Here is a 15750-nt window from a genome sequence, read left to right as displayed (position 1 = left end):
TGCCCCTTGCCGTTCTGGCAACAGAAAGGAAGAAAAGTCAGAATAGTTTTGGGTGGTGTTTTTTTGTGTTGTTGTGTTTTTTGTTTTGCTTTTTTTTTTTAACAACTCATAACAGCCACATCTCATTTTGTCATATAATGCCGTTATTTAATGCAATATACTATATGCCTATACGCAAACCTTTATGTATGCATTATAACAAGACCAGATTCGGTAATCCTTACACACTATCTGTGGAAAGTTTGCACACACTGTTTTTGTGTGTTACATTTAATGAGCAACACTGGCATTTGCTTTTACAGTTTATTCACATGTCACGGCTGCCGTCAACTCCTTGTGACAGGATCACCCTGTAGAATTAAATTTTCAGCATTAGGGGAATTTGGGTAGCTTTTTATAGTTGGATAATAATTTATCGGCTCCTCTCCCATAGTCCTTTCCTGCCTGGCTGCTCAGAAAACACAGCCTACCAGAGAGTGGTGAACAGAAATATTTTTCAGGAGCAGATGGGATGTACCTTCAAAAACCAGGATTGTCCCAGTGAAACTGGGACATCTGGCAACCCTAAAAAAATTCAAACTAGATGAAATAAAAATTATGGGGTAGAGGAGCAGAAAAATATGTCTTTGCATTGATTAGCAGGCAATGTAATTAATCTTCTTCAACTCCCTTTTCAGCCCTTAGTGTAAAAATGAGGAGAAATTGGGATCTTGTTACTTTGCCAAGCATTAATTTGTGAACCATAATTTCAAAGTAGTACATTTTAATGAACTTAGAAGGAAGGATTCGCTATTTTTTCTCCTTCCTAATACAATACAAACTAATTTAACGATACAGCCTGAGGGACTTTCAGATAATCAGAAGTTTGGATATAGGGGAGGTTTACCTTAGTATGGAAATATACAAAGAATATTCAAATCCAGAAAAGTAAATGTTGGGATAAATGAGGCCTTCCATGCTCTTTAGTTTGAGGTACCAAAGGCAGACAAGTCTGACCCCCCTAACAGAGAAGATGAGGTAACCCAACTCAAGTAACAGATACTTATTTACTGATGAAGTGTAGCAAATGGTCAGTTATTTGGTTTATTATTTTTACCACCATGAGGAGGCACCATTTGGTTATTCTGCCTCAGACATCAAAACATCTTGGCCTCTCCCTGCCTTGAGCAGCTGTGTAGAAAGAAAAAAAAGCAGAAACACTTTTTCTGTTGCAATACTTTAGGTAATTGGGGCAGTTCTTACGGCTAACTTCTGACTGCTGTGCCGCCATTAAGACTGCAGGGTTATGCGCGCTTACCTGAGAGTAAACCCCACTGGATTCAGTGACACTGACATCAGAGTAAACCTGCTTAGGATGGTGCAGTAAATTCAACAGCCTTGAGGTAGAGTAGTCCCCTCGCACCTCCATGAAGGAGCCACTGTTTTTCCAAGTCCCACTCCTAACCCAATTAGATATCCCAGGAGGATATAATAGCTATCAAAAACTACTGCGAGGTCCAGAAGAACCAACATATCCAAGCAACGAGCGTCATATGAGACTGGTGTGGCTTTAAGCAAGTCAGTCTTTCTCTGATTATTTTTTGGTCATTTTTAAAGCTGTAAATTCTATTACAGGTGGTATATGACACCTTCAGAGCTTGCAAAAATTTATAAGTAAAAATCCAACCTTTGCTGGAAGTGCAAGGAGGTAGAGGGAACCATGATGCATGTTTTGTGGGGCTGTGGAAAAGTTTAAAAATTCTGGGGATGTATCCATGAGGAGTTGAAAAAAAATGTTTAACATTTCTATAGAAAAAAACCCAGAGTCATATTTATTGGGCCTAATTGGAAAGGATATTCCACAGGATAAGAAAATGTTATTTCTGTATGCAACAGCCTCAGCCAGGCTTGTACTTGCAAAGAATTGGAAAGGAAACACTATACCCACAAAAAAGGACTGGATTTGTAAATTACCGGTATCTGAATTCATTGAAATGGCAAAACTAACATAAGGTATCAGATTAATGAGAAATTAAGGGCAGAATGGAAATGCTATGAAGAATACGTGACTAAACACTGGTCTAAGGACAACATGTTGGTATGTATGGATTAAGCTTGTAAAGGAAAATCAGAAAAAATAATCGTATTAATAATATTATGGATGAGATATATAAGATGTAATGCAAATAAGAACTTTAAGTTTAAGAGACGACGAGCTGTGGGAGAGGGAAGTCACAGGGGTGTATTATTTTTTGTAATTTTTATTTGTATTTTTGTATGTGAATTTGTCAAATGTTTGTCTGTTTCTCTTGGAAGCTGTAAATTCTTGCCTTTTTCGGGGGGGAAAACCCAAACCAAACTGACAGAAAGGTAATGGAAACAGTTACAACAAATTACCTGAAGAGGAATGGACAAGTTTTCAGAAAGCTGATAAATATTCATTTGTGTGCATTTGAATGAACGCTAGTACAGGGGTGTCTGCATAAAAGTGTAGGTGATGTCACTGAGGTTGAGCTGAGGGCAAAATCAATTCTTTGATGAGCAGCTTCACAGATTATCGTGGTGGAACGATTCTTGGGAAAGGGCACGGAACAGATGGCTCACATTTAAGCAGCGCATTCATACTGAGATTGATAAATTTTAGTGTAGCACACAGGCAAAGTTACTTCAGAGGGTGGAAAAAATAATTCTCAGCAAAAATAATAATAATCAAATCACCCCCAGTTTGCCTAACAACACAATTACGCCATATGCACTCGCAACAAAGGAAGGAAAGCTGCTGACACTTCAGAACCTATCCTGAATGTGGAATGCCTGGTGGGAACAGTTTTAAAGGTGCTGATTTATTTCTGGTTACTGCGGCTACTTATCTAACTTTAGTTCAGTATATTCAGTATATTAATCTGTAACATGGCCTACTTATTCTGAGGTGAAAATGACCTCTGGTGGCAGAAAATAACATGTCTATTCAGTGAATGAATTATTATCACCTCTTGCTTCAGTTTTCCCGGCAATATTTGCCTTCAAATTATGGATATTTTTTTACAGTGACCTTTTAAACCATTTTTGTTAGTGTGAACACACACACACACACAAATCTGCTCTGGGGTTCTTCAGGACTTGTGGCCAAGTTTCGTTAGGGTTGCCATATTTCAAAAAGTTGTTGAGCTTTTCTTTTCTTTCTTTCTTTCTTTTTTTTCAAAATCTGAATAGATAAGAACGAGGTTTTGGACCTATTTTTAAGGAATTTCGGCGATTTCTGTCCAGACACTTCTTCCAACTGCTGTTTTCCAGATGTACAGCAACTCTACACAACATGCTCCGTGGTCATTTCGTACCCACTAGCTGCCTATCTGAATGTTAAATAGAGCTGAATAATTTTGAAAGGTAGCTATGCCGTACGTAGTACAACCAGAAATATAGTGGTGCCAGGCATTTTATTGAATATTCTTAGGAAATGCTCGTGTCCAGTTAACTGAGGGCCACACCACATGGTGTCATGGCATTTAACTGAAAATGAGGAAAGAGCGTTTGGGAGCAGAGATGTGGCACAGGACTGGGAATTCATTCAGCCCCTGCCTAATACCTTTTCGTGCCTGAAGAAATGAGTTTTAAATTGTGCCTTGATAGTGCTTCAGAGATGCTGGCACATCGTGAGCCACTGTGGTGTAACGGTTAGCGTGTTGGACTATGACCCGGGAGACCAGGGTTCGAATCCTCACTCGGCCGTGAGGTTCGCTGGGTGACCTTGGGCCAGTCACCATCTCCTGGTCTAACATCCTCCAAAGGGTTGTTGTGAGGATGAACTGCTTCAAACCACCCAGTACAGCCGCATCTTTCTCTAAACAGATTCCAGACATTGGGGGTGGGCTGCTCAAGACAAGGCCCAAGCACTTTGTGCAATTTCACCCATTTTCCCCCAATTTACACCAACCATTTCAACTTGCTACTTTGGAGAGCAGGCCCTGGAGGCATTTTTAAGTTGGTCAATGTAAAAGCCATGGTCCCAGGAGTTGAGAGGGACTAGCGGACAAATGGTTTGTAGTGCAAGTTGTAAGCCCCCCCCCAGCAGCCCCCAGTTTCTGCTCCCATTCATTCCCCGAATTTGCTTTTCCTGCTCAAGAAATGCAACTTTTCTGCCATTGCACATGTTTGCATCTCTTGTGTAGCTTGGCCTAAACCTGTACCGCTTCAGGAGTCAGGGCAAGACGATCTATGCAAAGGAATGCAATGACCAGCAAGTGTCGAAGTGCCTTCAGCAAAGTGTAATGAGATACCCTCACCACTCCCCGAGGGAAGTGACCCGAGCTGCAGGATGCTGCAAGAACACACGAGTGTCTTTATTTTCATTTGTATAACGTCAGGAGGGCATGGCTTTATTTAGTGTGCCATTTTGTTGCGCACAAGCAGTATTGTAAGCGGCTGCTCAGAATGTTTGGATCAGCAGTAAATGATGGTTTGTTTGGCTCATTTGTTTGGATCCAAGAGTGTGAAACTCAGAGTTCCTTGAGGTTATAGACTCTGGGGGGCTAAGAACACCAGCCTTACAAACGCCAATCCTTATTAATCTTTTTATCTTAACATTAGCTACGATTCTCAACATTTGTTCATAATTGCTAAGGCTAGTGTCACGGAATTGTGAAAACGAGTGTGGATCTGTGCACTGTACGTGATCAATGTTTGCACTTATAAATAAGACTTAAATGAAATCACTGCAGCTTTAACTCACTTGACGTTCCCCTGGAAAAACATTTGCTACAACATACCTCCAGGAATGAGTTGTTACTCGCAATGGTTTAAAAACCGCCTCTCTCTTTTTGCATAGAGTTCCAGAAATAGCTCTGATGGGAACGTGTTTGCTTCAAAAAGCCAGGTCATCATCAACAGCACTTTGGTTTATTTGCATAGTAGGTGTACAATTCTGTGTTTATGTGAGCACATGCATTTACAGACCAAATTGTTTGCATTTCTTCCAGAGGTAATTGGGAGGCAGCATGTTTCCACAGCAGCGGGCAAGCTTGTAAAAAAGGAGTAATTATTTTTAAAAAGAAAATATTCTGAAGCTGAGTACGCAGAGTGATGTGGGATTTCAGCAAAATATGCAGAGGGCATCATGGCTCGGCTTATATCAATGGGCGTCTTTCTCACTGGCTTTTCCACGACGTACGTTTGCCAACATATTTGTCTGGCAGAGTGCCACTGTCTTTAACAACTGCGTAACAGGATATAACAGACTGACCGTATCATAGAACTACAGTATTGACAGAAGCTATATCTGGAAATTTTTTTATTTTTTTTTACACCACTATCTATATTAGGAAAATGTTTGCAGTCTGCTGCTCAGTCTATCACTCCTGCTAAAAGTGAACTTGGGAAGTGAGGTCCAACTAGATTGGGAGTCAAAATGAGGAGGCAGACTCGTCTGATCAGAGAAAGTTTGATGCTGAGTTGACCCTTGGGGTCAATTGACAGGACAGCCAGGTCAAGCTTCAGGAGTGTGGGAACACATACCCTTTGGCCTAAATTTACTGCATTTTTTGCCATTTTTAGATCAGTTCATCTTCTTCATTTAATAAAGTTGTGGCTGTGCCCCGATCTCTTCATTGCCCTCACAACTGTGCAATCTGATTGCTAACTGTTTCTGATCTGCGTCTATGTCTGAGAATTACAGATTTGGTTGGTTCACTTTCAGATGCAGACATCTCCATTCCTAGATTTGAATCCAGGTCTCAGAGGCAGACTACATCACACTTGCTCTGAAACTCTTGCATTCAGCTGTCAACAGCACCTAGCATAGCATACATTAAAACCTGGTTTTGGCTCTATGAAATGCACACCTCAGAAGGTGTACATCTATTCTAATCCCTCTGACCTCAATGGCCTTAATCTTACATTGATGGTGACGGTATCTTGGCTCTACAGCGTACAATATCACAACGAGCTTGCTTTGTCAAATGTCTGTTCTTTCTCCTTCCACACAAGATCTATTTATATTTGGAGTGAAGCTGTTATCTAAATGATCCCAGATAAAATATGTTTGAAAAACAGGTTTTGCTTTAGACATGGAGCTGGGCGTGGATTATGAAAATGTCACTGCAGGATAGGCAAATGTTTGTCTTTCACCCCTTTGCTTGCTTCCTTTAGGAGCAGCAAGACAAAAGGGCTCCAAGTATTTTAAAGGCTGCACTTGGCTAGCCAAGAGATAGCACTTCGATTTGGGGAAACTTACCGGCTGGATATCTGAATAAAAGTCTTTGGAAATGTCACCCGGGCACCACACTCCGATAGGTAAAGGTATTTCTTTTGGATTCTGTGTTTTATTCCCCACCCCACACACCATGGGTGTGATTGTGTGAGTTGTAGAAACAATTGGGTCTCGATGTAATCTTTCACTTCTTGCTCGGCTTCAGAATTACCAACATCTCAAACTTAAATTAAAATTTTAATGGACAGTAGAATCGGGAGAAACAAGTGAAAGTTTAAATGTATGGGTATGACTTTTATCTTGGGTGCTGTATTCTCTCTCTAAACAGTGAAAATTAGGACATTTATTATGTTGATCCTGTATCAGACAACCTTGGCTAAAGCCACAGCGGAACCTTTTATTGGGGATCATCCAATACTATTCTGTTCATTCAGGAGTAATGAGCGAAACAGTAGGATTTACTTGGTTCAGGTCAGGCTGCAGGAGTCATTCGGATGCTCTTGTAATATCCTCTTTACTGGTTGTTTTAATTGTGGTTCAAGAATGAAATTTCCACATAGTAGGTGGTAACCTCTCTCAGAAGAAGTGTGTGGATCATCATTTGAGGTAGCTGGGAATGTTGTTCCTTGTTCTCCAGGCACCTGTTGGTGTGCTGCTTTTTCTGCTTCCAGCATACTCTAATTGTGATCATTTGGGGTGATCTTTTAATAATGATCAGGTATAGTCAGCCCCATATCATGGCAGAGGGTTTTCCTATGTAACACTTTAGTCTTTAATGACCCTCTGGTTTGTTTGGTACGCGTGTTTTGTGTACATGCAGGACAGGTGTAGCCAGGGCCGTCTTAAGCATATCCAGCGCCATGGTGCAAAGATCCCTCCAGCGCGCCTCCCCTGGCAACTCCAAAACAAGGGAGGGGACAGTGGAAAATGTCCTCTGCCTCCCCCACCGCCCCGATCCCCGGCGTGGCGGTGGCGAACAAGCAGGAAAATGTGCTGGCGGACATGCTCTCCAGTGTTGGGGTGTCCAAGAAGGCAGCCCGGGAAGGCTGCGCACCGCCTTTCGCCAGGAAGCAGGAGGAGGACAGCGACCGGGAGCAGGGCTGTCTTTAGCAGATGCTGAGCTTCCCTCCCCAGCCTCTGCAGGGATTGCTCTCCTCCTGGAGAGGCTTGGGAAAGAAGCTGCAGGCTCGCCATTCATATAGTTGGTGGGCGCAGCTGGCGGGCGTGCAGGGAAAGGGGAGGCTGCTGGCAAAGCCGCGCAGCTCCCCCACTCGCTAGGGTGCCGCTGAGAGGCCGGCGCTCTGGCGCGACGAACCACTAAGACCAATGGGAAGGACGGCTCTGGGTGCAGCCTTCTATATGTTCCATCAGTCCCAGCAACCATGGCTGATGGGAGTTGTAGTGCAACATCACTTGGAGAGCCACAGATTCCCCATGCTTTCCTGTGTTAGATATTATACTGGGCATGCAGTGAGGAGGCACTCTGCCTACTCCTCTCTTTCACCCCCAAAATGACTGGCAGCTGGCTGTTGGGCACTTGAGAAGTGCTGCACACTGCTCTTTGACAGGTTAAAGTCACATGACATCACTATAGTGAATGATTGGCAGGTGGAGGTCCCACCCACCTGTCAAAGTTGGGTGAGTGAAGATAATGATCTGGCCCACTAGGTGAGATTTTACATTTTTATTGATGTAAACAGCTTCGATATAGGTTTTATGAAACACAGTGGTATACAAATATCTTTTTGAATGAATGAATGAATGAATGAATGAATAAAAATTTCGCTGCCTCCGCTCTGTCACTCTGCTCATCCCTCCACTTCATTGCATTTCCAACATTTGCCTTTTTCTTTTTTAAACATTTTCGCTAGTTTGGCAGGTGTGGGTCATTTTCTGGCAAAACTGGCAAAACAATTCCTCTAGAAGATTTTGCATGTGCCTACGCTCAAGGCCCTCAACTGAAATTTGGCTTCAGAAAGAATGGAGAAGGGGCCAGATGACCCCTTATTGAATTCTCTAGCCAATTTCTGCTTTGTAGAGAGAGGAATTGCAAATAGATAGATGATAGACAGACACACCTGTAGAGACTGTACTTGTTTTATTCTAATCAAAATTAGGAGTGCCATTTATAGGATACAAGGACGCAAAATTGCGAGACTGGTACGTCCTTCTCAAGTACCACTATTCGTGCTGGTAGTTGCCAGCTCTAAAAATGGAAGTTCCACAGCCTGTCTGCATTCAGAATACCAAGTTGTGTGTCCTCTGTGTGTCCGCTGTTGCTTTGCAATGCAAATTGGAGGGTTTTGTATCACCCAGCACTATATCCATGGCAACCGAAAGAGAAAAAAGAAGGGGTTTTTTTGGGGGGGGGAATAAGTTTCCATTACTTCCTTAGTGGAGTTTAATCCTTCGCCTTTGTGCATGTGCCAACAGGTCAAACTGTTTTTAAAGGGACAGCAGTGTCTTGCTTTGGAATCGAAGCAGAGTGGAGTTCCTGTTTCAGAATCGGCTTCAATTCTCTCTCCCCTCCCCCCCCCCCCGGCCCCACTGCCCACATCACTAAAACTTAGATGCTTTGTTGTTCTCCTCTTCCTTTTGCTGAGAGGGCAAGCGAAGAATCATCCATCGTAGCTGTCGTCTCAGAACGCCAGCATTTGGCAAAAAGCCCATTTTGGCCTTTCATGGAAGGTTTTTTAATTCAATGGGGTTTGGGAAGGCAGGCCAGGAAGGCAAGTTCCTGTACCTTGGCTTTTCGATCCAGGGATCTGTGGAAAAACACAAATTCAGAGGCACCAGACTAGCGAGGACCATCCTATTGTAACCCTGCAGAAGCGGCAGAAACCAGCACAAATTGGACTTCACCATCATCTAAGGACCCTTGTCTATCCTGGTAAACTTTGAGGTTCCCTTCTTCATATAATTAATGTCTGGATTAAGTTCAGGGAAGGTTTTGCTTGTTCTTTGATATCTTGAAGTTGTGCTTGTTGCAGAGGTTTTTTGGCAAAAGCAGTAATATCTAATGTTTGAGTTCTGACAGGCCATCGTTTCCTTACAAATTGCAGCAGAACTTGCTTCCAAGTTGAGTTAAATGCACAGGACTAGAAACTTAAATACTTATTTGGGAAGAAACGTTAGTTGAAATCCTCGGGCAGGGCCGGATATAATTATTATAGTACACGATAAAACATCCTAACCGGTTTTGGTGCTAATGCAATGTTTGTTTTTCTCTAGCACACTCTTGACTTCAAGCTGCACCTGATTTTATGGATCTATAAATATGTGTAGAACTCAAGAGAAAATATATCCTGAGCTTCTGCATGTAATGTATAAGAATTAGTGGCTTTCAGACTTGGGCCAGCATCCTCACATGGAAAAAAAAGATGTATGCTGTCAAGAGTTAGCATTAGAGGTTAATGGAATTGAAAGTTACTGCCCACATGTAGATGCTTGGCTCTGTAAAGATGCAAATAGGAGTCAATCTTCTTGCGGTCACCAGGTGACCATAAAAAAACCCAGGAAGGAAGATAACTATGCACAGTGTTGTTGTTGTTGTTTAGTCGTTTAGTCGTGTCCGACTCTTCGTGACCCCATGAACAGTAAGTACACCTTTTTAAGTAGCTTCCATGAACTCAAGAATGTGCTAAGTATCGCCAATCGTATCTACGTGCTAAATTTGACAAATTTAAATGCTGTCTCTCTGCCAATGTCAACCCGGTTCCCCTCTTGGTGCAGAACATACAAATGACTGATTTTTTAACATGCTTTTGCCTCTGACTTTGCTCATCTGAGGAATTTCTGCCACTTTATGAAGAGAGTCCCATGCTGTTGGCCCTTCATAGATTGCTAGTAAAGATACTTAAGATTTGTTGGTGATACTGTTCAAGTCTAGGATCAGTTATGACACTCTGTTGATTGTTAACGTGACTTGCGATTGTCTTTGTTCGCTTATCTGAAACCTTATTTAAATCAGAAGCCCGAAGTTGTTTGCCTTGGTGCACCACTTAGACCAGTGATGGCCAAACTTGGCCCTCCAGCTGTTTTTGGACTACAACTCCCATCATCCCTAGCTAACAGGACCAGTAGTCAGGGATGATGGGCATTGTAGTCTCAAAACAGCTGGAGGGCCAAGTTTGGCTGTCACTGACTTAGACCCTGCCTCACTCAAGTGTCTAACCAGCTTGGGGCCATGCTATAGATGTGAAAGATGCATGGAAATGACAGGGCTATGCCTAGCTGATGGTGACCTGTGTAGCTTTGAAGGGCCCATGAATTCGTCACCAGGGAGATTTCAATGTGGTGGCTGCAACTGAGTTAACAGGGTGCACCTTCCCCAAGAACATGCTCTGATCTGTCACTCCCGCTGCATTATGTGTGGGAAGGGGTGTGTGCCTGAGGGCACATGCCCTGCTACCATGTTGAGTGGAGCAACTCCAAAGGGTCTCAGTATACACATAGGCCCTTGTATACAATTGGAGCAATTGCACAGGGGCCCTGTTCACACGGAATGCCTTTGCAAACCTAAGTCTGTGCACGCGCATGTACCTCTTTGAAGGTATACTACTCAGTGTCAGATCAGAGCTGGTGGGCTGTTGGTGTGGCCCTCCTTAAAGGTAAAGGGGCCCCTGACCATCAGGTCCAGTCGTGTCCGACTCTGGGGTTGCGGCGCTCATCTCGCTCTATAGGCCGAGGGAGCCAGCGTTTGTCCATGGCCAGCATGAGAAAGCTGCTTCTGGCGAACCAGAGCAGTGTACGGAAACACCGTTTACCTTCCCGCCAGAGCGTTCCCTATTTATCTACTTGCACTTTGATGTGCTTTCAAACAGCTAGGTGGACAGGAGCTGGGACCGAGCAACGGGAGCTCACCCCGTTGCAGGGATTCGAACTGCTGACCTCTGATCAGCAAGCCCTAGACTCAGTGCTTTAGCCCACAGCGCCACCTGGGTCCCGTGGCCCTCCTTACCTCCATGCAAATCGACTACATGTGGAAAGCAATCTGTGAGATGAGCATTTGTTACCTGTACTTGTGGCCAATTAAGAGGTTGGCAGCCCTTGTCCTACTTTTCTTGCTCTGCTCCATACAGCCTTTTTATTTTATTTATTATTTATTTTTACAAAGTAATAATAATAAATAAATAAAAATAAAAACGGGCACCCCACCCCCCAAGACCATTCCATTGTAACTATCCAACCTCCCAAAATTTCAACACCTCTTGCAATGGTTTGACCCCTTTCCGTTTTAACAGTACAAATTCTACACATACCTTCCATATCTCCTCAAAATAATTTCCCCTGCATTTTCCCCATCTTACCTTAATAGTACATGTTCATTTATCATTAATGGCTATATCCCACACGTCTTTATACCATTCTTTCATTTTATATTCCGTTTGCCCCTTCCGCTTCCTAGCTATAATAATTCGGGCCGCTGTCAATAAATTTGTGACCAACTCCTTCATAGCCTGCAAACCTTCCACCTCATCATAAATTGATAAAAGTGCTACCTCTGGGCTTTTGGTCAGCTTTAACCCAGTGATTTTTGTTATCCCCTTAAACACCCTTTGCTTAAAAAATTGTACATATTTACACCCCCACCACATGTGAACATAAGTCCTGGTTTCCTGGCATTCCCTCCAACGTAACACCAAATATTCTTTGTTTATTTGATTTAATCTTACTGGTGTACATCATTTTATTATTGCATTATATTTAAAGCAGCACATGATTCAGGTTCAGACACTGTCAAGGAAAGAGCTCATTCCATTCCTTTAGCAATTTTGACAAACCCTTTTATCCACTTAGCTGAGATAATATTTCATAATTCATCCAGTAGTGTTTCATATGCAGTTTATTGTATCATGGAGTTTATTTCATATAAATTATACGCAGGTTTTACTGATGCACATTTGGTTCAGTCTTTGTTCCACCAATCTCTATAGCCTTGAGTTCAAACAACAACTAGTCTAGTGGCACCTTAAATATTACCAGATTTATTGTCACTTAAGCGTACATAGACAAGAACCCACTTTATCAGATGCAGGCTGGGCACAATAAATCTCTTGTAACAAACTAAGCAGTTACCCTGCTGGAAGTCATCTCAATCCAGAGGCAGTAATTTCTGAATTGCTGTCATATTGATATGAGTCTCTGGCTGGCCATAACTGAGATCTCACTGTGCTATCAGATATAAATGTTAATATTTGGCTTTTTAAAAACAGATTAAATGATGACACTTGCTCGATAGTTTTCTGACTGGTGGGCTTGTTAGTCTCTTGCAGCAAAACCGACAAAGAGATTTGTGGCTCCTTAAATATTAACCGGATTTGTTTAGGCATAAGGCATGGTTCTCTCCTTGTGTTGTGACCTAAAACTTCCATCTTCCCTTGTCATTGGCCATGCTTGCTGGGGTCGATGGGAATTTGATTTCCCCCCAGTCTGGCTCGAAAGAGAGAGCTTTTAATTATTTGCAAACACCAGCCACTTCAGTGGTATCCAGCACAATATTTTTAATATACTGTCTTGAATAAGCCACAAGCTCCAGCATATTCAGGAAGATTCTTTACTGTTTCCCTCTTTGGGGCCTCTGAAGGTCCACAATGTTCTTTTGCATATTGCCAAATTATACAGAAGGTGGGAACCATTTTACCAACTGATTTTCTAGGCTGAATGTTGCTTTTGGAGAGGAATTAAGAAGGAAAACCCAAATACGATGTGTGGAGCTCAATACCACAAAAAAGTGCACTCATCTGAAAGGACACACTGACTTGTCAAATCTGTTGTTAGAGGTTAATATATTTGAAATCTAAAATTAACATGCACAAATTCAGCAGTGATAATTTAGATTTAGTATAGCTTTATTTGTTCTTTCAGGTGAACAAAAGTGAACTTAAAGTTGGGTTCAATGAGGGGCATGCAAAAAAACCCCCCCACAAAAAACACCCATGTCCAAGGTTGTTGAGAGGATAAGCTAGAAAACTTCAATGTACACTGCTGTAAACTCCTTAAATGAAGGGAGGAATATTAATGTGACTAATTATTATTCTTATTATTTACTTGATTTCTTTAGCTGTCCCCAGACTGAAGGCCTCAGACTGGGTTACAACTATTTAATGATTGAAGCAAGAAGGAATAGGCCATATAAGTTTGGTACGGGTCTTGCTAATTCCCTTGCCATTTACCTAATAGTCTATATTTTATATAGCTGTCTATAGCTATATTGCATTCTATTAAGATGTACATTTTCCTCATGAAATGGCTGCACCAGACTGATTTGCAGAGCCATGACGTCCTTCGGATTTCCACTCTGACCTGAGTTGACTTTTTTCAGTCAGCTTAGGTTGGTTATACATATTTTGCAGTGGAGCTCTTGTTGGGGTCAATGTGACCCCTTCACAGAATTGCAATAACTCTTGCAGGTCCATCCCAAGTCATCTTAGGCTGAATCCTTAAGTATCCTCAATCTGAACCCTTCTGTAGATCCTTCTATCCCTGTTTATGAATGGTTTCTTCACTGTCATGTTGTTAATCTCGGAGCTTTTTTCCGTGGGTACGCATACCCCTACACATTTTGTGAATCTTTGTACTTTTGTCCATTTACTGTGTTTATTTCCCCCAATTTGAACTATAAAATGGTGGTTTTTCTTGAGTCAAAATGAGAGTACCCCTAAACACTTTTAAAGAAAAAAAGCACTGGTTACTCTCTTATCAAAAGAAGACCACTGGATTTCTATTTCATGTTCACCAGCCCTGATTTAGAGTTTTGTGGATATTTAATGTACCTACAGTGATATATGCAGATATCTTCTCCATTCTCTTCAGTACAGGGGACAAGGAACTTGGTGGGCACACCAGAGCAGTGATATTCATGCTTTTAAGACACAGAACTCAAGCATGGTTTCTTAATTTCCTTTCTCTCTCTCTCCCCAACTCTATGCACCCACTCACAATGCATTATCCAGAGGAACTGGTTTTGTAAAGCACCAGTGTGCAATACCACATATACCCGCAATGGCTCAAGTGTTAGGGGTGAGCCATTTGTCTTTTAGATTGTTCCGTTATCAGCTTCCAGGATATTCTGCTCGTATTAAGATGAGCCAATAATCTCCAAGATTCTTTTGCTCTCTACATAGATCCTTTATCAAATGAAGAGCACAGCAAACTACTCCACACTCCTGGACTGAAATTGGGGCCTCTGGCAGTGTGCTTTCACAATTTTACCCTCTTGGAGCAATAAGTTGCTGGTTAAGTTAAATCTTCCCCCCTCTCCAATTCCCAGATTTGCTTTTCTAGCTCCAGCTGCTCATATTTATATATTTTATGATTTTGGCTCATATATGATGATACGGCCTTTATAGCTTTATGTCCCTATATCTTACGCCTGCATATGCTGGGGTTTTCTTTTCTATCGTTTTCCACGAGCACCGCCTATTATTTCTGCAAAGCCCTTTTCTTTTCAGCAGCATAATGTTCCCTGATGTCCAACATCTGATTGTTATAGGGGATTTTGCTCTGGTTAATTCAGGTTCATGGTCTACTATGAGAGCAAGTGTATAATAGTATCCTGGCAATGGGGATTTTGATATTAACATTGGATCAAATCTAGTATACACAAGTGTTTTCTCAGAAAAGAGAGCCAATTTCTTTTTATCCAGATGCATAAGCCTCCAAAAATAGACCAACCTGCGCCACAACACGCTTAAGATTCTTATACGGTTAGTATTATAACCAGGGCACAGTCTCTGTAACATTTGCATTTCTTAGCACATGTCTTAATGTTTTTAGTTGTCCTAAAATCCTTTTTGCCACTGCTTCTGCTATGCTAACTCTTATTGACACTACGTCAACTCTTTTTGACAACCTGCTGACTTTTCTATGCTGATAATTCTTAATACTGTTGATGTAGTTCTGCTGTCACAGGACTGATTCACACAATCCTTTCTATGGCAGGCAACATGTAGATCAAATTTGCTTGTAAGGCAAGGACTCTAAATGTCAACATTTTGTTGCGTCATTACCACAGAGGATTCCAGTTACACCAGGGGTTGTCAACCTTCTCCCTACCGCCCACTAGTGGGCGTTTCAGGGTTCTAGGTGGGCGGTAGGGGGTTCTCCGGCACAAGCTGAATCCTCCTTCCATCGAGGACTGGTGGGCGGTTAAGGAAATTTTACCATCAAGAAAGATGCATTAGTGGGCGGTAGGTATAAAAAGGTTGACTACCCCTGAGTTATACTAAGACAGTACAGTACAGTTAAAAAGCAGGCAGTCGGAAAACATTGTAAGGACCGTGTGAATTCCACTTTAGATAGCTGGTTATTCAGGTTGATGACATTGTCCCATTTAGTTTTCTGATTCTCCACTTTTCTAGAACTCTCCTTCTACTAGCTGCTTTATTCACATTGTTAATTTTTTCTTAAGACGTTTGCATCTCTTGTGCATCCTGGTTGAGCCCAAAGTCCCCATTCCATACCCTCCAACATTTCTCCAATGGAAATAGGGATGTCCTATTCTATTATTATTATTATTATTATTATTATTATTATTATTATTATTATTATTTCCCGACCATCTG

The 15750-nt window shown here is 42.0% G+C and overlaps 1 protein-coding gene across 1 annotated transcript in view; it reads left to right on the top strand.

The window, feature by feature from the left end:
* The first annotated feature begins 4967 nt into the window (after nt 1-4967).
* Nucleotides 4968-15750, top strand: part of ITPRID1 (ITPR interacting domain containing 1) — a 59608-nt gene continuing 48825 nt past the window's right edge. Inside the window, exons 1-2 of the mRNA XM_035129550.2 lie at nt 4968-5142; nt 6124-6267. The gene's annotated coding sequence lies outside the window, so the exon portion shown is untranslated. The remainder of the gene's footprint in view (nt 5143-6123; nt 6268-15750) is intronic.

This window comes from Zootoca vivipara, chromosome 12 (assembly GCF_963506605.1).
Source record: "Zootoca vivipara chromosome 12, rZooViv1.1, whole genome shotgun sequence".
NCBI classification, from domain to species: domain Eukaryota; kingdom Metazoa; phylum Chordata; class Lepidosauria; order Squamata; family Lacertidae; genus Zootoca; species Zootoca vivipara.
This window is presented reverse-complemented; position numbering and strand designations above follow the sequence as displayed.